Genomic DNA, 6,130 nt, shown 5'->3' on the forward strand with positions numbered 1-6,130 from the left:
ATTGTTTCTCACCAAATAAGCCACTTCCATAGCTGGTTGAGAAACCTATAACAATTTGTGCAGAAAATCCTGGTTCAGTAGCTGATTTTGCACCTGGAAGGTATTTCTCTATTTTCCAGGAATAGTTGTGTTGGTAAGATGCATTGCAAGGGCCACGTGAAACAAGATTTGGTGCTCCCGTGTGATGAACTGATGCCGTTTAAGAGGGATTTACCTTGATGGCTGTTGGCGGATAAATGGGCAGCCTTTTCTTCTGCAACAGGGGAACCCTCGTGAAGGAAAACAGCTCGAGCAAAGGGCAGCTGGTGCTGTGGGACAGGACAAAACCAAAATGCCCCCCCCCCCAAGGCTGGGGCAGTGCCAGTGCTGCTGCTGTTTGGCAGGAGCTGGGAAGCGCCTCCAGGCTTTGCCCGCGGGTGTGGGGTAACCTCGCAGGCGGCTGATGGAGAGTGTAAGTGCGGGAGGTTATTTCCCTAGAGAAGAGGTGGGGTCATTAGCATTTTCACACAATGTTCAGGGTGAGGGAGAGCACCTGCCAGCAGCCTGTTTGTTTAGCGCACGTTATGGCAACCGGTGAGGAGGTCGGAGTAATTTTCATTGCATCCCGTGGAAGATGGAGGATTAGCGCATGAGGCATCTAAATGCTGCTTGTTCAGCGCAGCCTTTTCAAAGCAGTGGGGTTAAACACGGGTGTTCTCTCGCTGGGCCCTAACTCAGACTTCCTTTAATGCACAGATTAGCAGTAGGCTGCAGGACAGTTCAAAGATCCAGCTCTCCGCTTTTATCATTATTTAAAGAAAAACAAACTTATTAAAAGGAACAAAAATGCCCTGAAAGCAGCTTATGGTGTATCATTAGATAATGGTGCTTGTGACCCTGAACTGGTACAGCAGGTCGAGGCAGAAATCCACACCTTAAAAATTAAAAAGTGCTGCTATCCGAGTGACAAGATGGACTGTAATTGGCGAAGTGTGCGTCGGCTCTGGAGATGAGAAGCGCACGTTCGCCGTGGAGACGCGTTCCTGGCGTTTGCCAGCAGCAGTGGGAAGACACTGCTGCTGCTGCTTCGGCGCGGGAGCCGCCCCCAGCCAAGGGGGGGCCGGTAAGTACAGGTCCCACTTGGCTGTGAAAATCCAGCTTGGTGTTGGCGGGGTGAGACGTCGCTCGCAACACAAACGGTGTGGCAAGAGAGTCATTCCCACGACGGGTGGTTTACCACGGCCTCTCCCAGCGAGCGGTGCAGCGGTGGGGCTTTCTCCTTCCACGCGCTCGCTCTTCTCCCATGGGTCGGAGGTCACCAGTCGCACTAACCCATAAAAAGGAGTAGAATATTGTACGCTTCCCTGGCCGGCTCCTCTCCCGTGTCTGCCTGGAGTGGCTTCCAGCGGGAACAGAGGGAAACGGTGGATGCTGTCCCCAGGAGCTCCTACACCCGGGCAGCCCCGTGCGCTCGGATCAAGGCTGCAGCCCCCGCTGTGACAATCCAACCGTTTGCTCTCTGCTTGATCTTGCTTTTTTTATTTTTTTTTTTAATGGTGATTTTACTACAAGAGCGGGATTGGCCAAAGGAAGCAGCGGCTCCAGAAGCTGCTGGGGATGCTTTTCTATGGGGGAAGTGGGTTTGGGGCAGAATTACCTGAGCAAATTCTTTTCTCTCTCTATTCAAAGCCTCTGCTCCAAACGCAGGGCTTGCAGTTGTGAGCTGGGCCATCGCCCTGGTGGTTTGGTCCTGGAAAATGGCTTGAAAGTGGGCAGGTCTGTAGCGCACGTGTGCGAACAGCGTTGGTACGACTGCCAATGCGTGACCCGAGGAGGGACAGCGGTGCCCGAGCCCCGTGTATCCAGTGTCACCAGGAATCCGGTCAGTGGTGGAGATGGGGGAGGGACATCAGTAACTCGAGATGTGCTGGACCGGACCAAAATAAACCTGGAGAGGTGACCAACGCTCTCACACCCAAGGGTGTAAATCGGATGGCTGGCCGAGGAGCTGGTGCCTAAATAAAAGGTCTGAGTTCAGAGCCTGCGAGTGCCCGAGGGTCCTGGGGGGTCACGGGGGTCCTGGGGGGTCACCGTGGCTCCGGGCGCTGCGCTCCCACACTGTGGCCACTGCCCCCCCTCTGCCTGGCGCGTGGCTGCGGGTGCTTAATGCAGCAGCTGGTAGGATGCAAACCCCGTGTCTCGGGCTCCTGCCCCCCAGGACGCAGGACCGCCGCTTCCCCGCAGCCCTCATGGGGAAGAGTTGCAGCTCTCAAACAGGTTTCGTTAAGGATGCCATCAGCAGTTGCCTAACGAGCTCTCCCAGTCCGGGGAAGCGGCGTGCCGGGAGCTGGTGGAGCTGGTTCCGCGGCAGGGCTCTGCGTGCGCGGGGCAAGTGACGGCTGCGGAAGCTTTGTGCTTAATTCTCGGTGAGAGCCGCCTGAACGTCGCGGTGCCGCGCTGTGCAGGTGCCAGTGGCTGCGGGTGCACCCTGGAAAACGAATTATTCATGGCAGACTCGGAGTACTTATGCATGATGCGGTTACGTGGCTTTTGTGAGCCGTAGCTGGGGCAGAAACCACATTGATGATGAAGTGAACCTCTATTTGTCCTCTGAGGAAGGGCTGCTCCGTAGGGAATCTGTGCCCGGGAGTCCCGTACCCACGGCAGCACCTACGCACCTGGAGTGTGTTTGAATTATTTGGCTCCTCAGCGCTGCCGTGCGGGACAGCCCTCGGAACAGCTCAGCCCCGGTGCCGCGCTGAACCTGCTGCCTCCAGCCGTGCGTCCACCTCGACCCCTTCCCATGGCACGAGGGCTGGGGGGGGGTTGGGGCATCTCTCTGGATTTCTTGGCATTTGGGATTTGATTTCTTCCCTTGCTTTCTTCTTTTGCTTCTTTGATTTCTTCTCTTGATTTCACTCTCCTTGCATCCAGCAGAGCGTGGCCGGCAGGGCGAGGGCGGTCATCCTCCCCCTCTGCTCTGCCCCGGGGAGGCCACATCTGGAGCACTGTGTCCAGTTCAGAGCTCCCCGGGTCAAGAAGGACAGGGAACTGCTGGAGAGGGTCCAGCAAAGGGCTACGGAGATGATGAGGGGACTGGAGCACCTTTCTGATGAGGACAGGCTGAGGGACTCGGGGCTGTTCAGTCTGGAGAAGGGAAGACTGAGGGGGGATCTTATCAACACTTACCACTACTCAAAGGGCGGGCGCCGGGGGGTGGGAACAGCCTTTTCTCAGCGGTGCCCAGTGACAGGACCAGAGGGAACGGGCACAAACGTGACCATAGGACGTTCCATCTCAACCTGAGGAGGGACTTCTCTCCTGTGGGGCGGCAGAGCACTGGCACAGCTGCCCAGAGAGGGGGGGAGTCTCCCCCTCCGGAGCCATTCCAAACCCGCCTGGAGGTGTCCTGTGCCACTGCTGGAGGTGCCCCTGCTCTGGCAGGGGGTGGGATGGGGGAGCTCCAGAGGGCCCTTCCAGCCCTCACCAGTCTGGGATTCGGGGATTTTTGCTCTGTTCCCGCGTGGTCCCCGCAGCCGGGCGGCAGCACAGCCCCAGCCGGGGTGCGCCAGGCAGCGCGGGCTGCTGGACCCCCACGGCTCCTCCCTGAAGTGTGCAAGAAAATAACTCGGACCCTTCTAAATCATCCTTAAAAGGACACCAGCCGACTATTTCCGTGCTGTTGGCTCGGCATCCCAGCAGCCCTCTTCCATCTGTGTTTTCCCCTCCACAGGAGCTGGTTGCCAGGCTGCGTGCGATGAATCACGGGGTGCTCCGCACGTTTACCCCCATTCTCTGGCTTCCTTGCAGACGGGTGCGCTCTTCCCCCTGCTCCCACACGCGAACGCTCACCGAGGACAGAAAAAATGCACAGTCCTCCATGAAATCTGCGCTCTGGCCCCCAAGTGATCCTTCCCCATCCCTCCTCTCCCCGCTTCCCCCAGCGCAGGCAGGAGACGGCAGCAGCCCGCTCCCCCTGCCAGGAGCATCGTGCTCAGCACAGCCGAGCCTGTAAGCGATTTGAAGTGCTCTGTGTTTTCGTCCAGCCCGGCTGGTTGGAAGCGGGACAGTGCCTTTCCCCGCCGGAGACCCGGCACCGCGGCACTGGCCCAGCGGCTCTGGCCACTGTGGCCTTCCCCAGTGCTGTCACTTCCCGGGCTGAGCACTCGCTCAGATTTCCGTGGGTTACCGTGGGCTGTATTTATAGTCTGCTCTGCTAAAAATAAAAGCCTGGAGTGTTGGGTTCCCTGATCCCAGGCTCATGGAAGGAGGGATGCCCAGGAGCCCAGAGGGGGTGTCTCCAGGGAAGGGATTGAGTGATGCCCCCAGAGCTGCTCCCATGGAGGGCTGAGAAAAGTTTATTTCTTGGAGATGGTGTAGCTGCTGCGTCGCTGTCTGACCTGGCACGGCTCTCGCTCAGTACAGAGCCTCGAGCAGGACTCTCATCCTACTAAAATATTTCATTTTGTCTCATCGGGTTTGATCTAACGGAGCGAGAGGGGAGGGAGCGTCAGCTTTTCTGGCTGATGACCATCTGACGGGGCGCAACGGAGCCCCGCACAGCACGGCTACGAGCGAAGGCACTACCGAAGTGCTCTGAAAAACGTCTGGATGTGGAGCATTTGCCTGCGGGGGTGTCTAACCCCCCTGTGCGTGTGCCCGGCTAATGCTGCTCTCTCTTCTTATTTCCAAGGGAGAAATTATTTCCCAGTTCAGCCCCCGCGGTGTGAGCGTGCCGTGCCGCCGGCGCCGGGGAGCTGCCACGGCCTCCCGGGTGTGCACAGGGTCCTCTGGGGAAGACACTCGGGCACAGCGTCACCAATGGCGAGGAGCCCAACTGACCCCCTGAAGGCAACCTCCCCCTGTTCGTGTGCCCGGCACGAAGGCCACACCAGTCGAGGCGAGTGATTTCTAAACTGCTTTCCTTATTCTGGTTGCGTTTTGAGCGGAGTCGCGAGAGCAGCACGGGGGAGCGGGGCCGTGACTGCCCGGGGTCTCTCTCCTGCTCTGCCCCGGCACCCAGCAGCTTTCGGAGCTGACGCGTCGAGGGGCTCCAGCATCTCCTCCCCTCCCGACTCGGTGGGTCTTCGGCACAATAACGCCAGGACCGCGGCGAGGCACAGCCCGGTGTGGGCTGCGGGGCTGCCTCCGGGCGTTTTCCCCACACAAAACCTTCCGGCTTTAACCAGCAACACCGAATCGGGAATATCTGCTCCCGGCATCGCCCTCAGCCCCTCCAGCCCCCGGCCCCCTCCTCCACATCTCTGATGTCACTCATAAATGAGTGTGAGTCATTCAGCAGTTGCCGTGGCGACGCCAGTGATGCTGGGGAGCGCAGCGCTGCCCTGCTCCCCCCGGCCCTTCCCGGGGAGCGGAGGGGACCGGACCCCCCGGCGCTGAGCCCCTGGGACGTGCCGTGGGCTCCCATGCCACGGGGTGCTGCCCAGAGCCCCCCGCGACCCCTGAGGCTGCGACGATGCCGGCGGCTGTCGTCTGTAAGTCAGTGCTGTTGGGGATTTACCTACCCGGGGGGCTTCTGCTGGGGGTCTCATAGCGTCCGTGTGTCCTGCCCAGCAGGACAGGCAGCAGCACACAATGCCCCTGCCCCGTGGATATGGATGTCCTTTGCAGCATCCTCTTCTCCGTGTGCTGCTGGCAGCCCCTGGGGTCTCATCACCCCCATTCCCAGGGTACGGGCTGCTCTCAGCCAGCTCTGAACCCCGGGGAGTGAGGGGAGCCCGGGGCAGAGCGGGGCCGGGCAGGCATCAGCCTCAGCCCGCGGGGAGCCCGGGGTGGTACGGCACCGCATGTGGGGGACCGGGGCCAAACAGCCCCCCACGGGTGGGTAGCGTCCGCGCCTGATGGCCCACGTCACCGTCACACTTCCCGCTTTGACTGGGACAGCAGGGTCACCCCGTCTCAGCGGGATGGGACCCTCATGAGCCGCGTTGCGTTTCAGCACCGGGTGCTGCTCGGGGTGTCTCAGCCTTTCTGCTCGCTCGGACCCGTCGTGGCGCAGGGCCGTATTCTGCCCGCACCGAACCGCAGCTGCCTCTGCCAACCCTGGCGTGTGCCAAAGCCTTTGGAAGGGATCACAGGCAATACCCTGCTCGGGGCCGCCCGGGGCGTGCAGGGAGCCCTCTGTGCCCAG

The sequence above is a fragment of the Vanellus vanellus genome (assembly GCF_965231255.1).
Source record: "Vanellus vanellus genome assembly, chromosome: 18".
Classification (NCBI taxonomy): Eukaryota; Metazoa; Chordata; class Aves; order Charadriiformes; family Charadriidae; genus Vanellus; species Vanellus vanellus.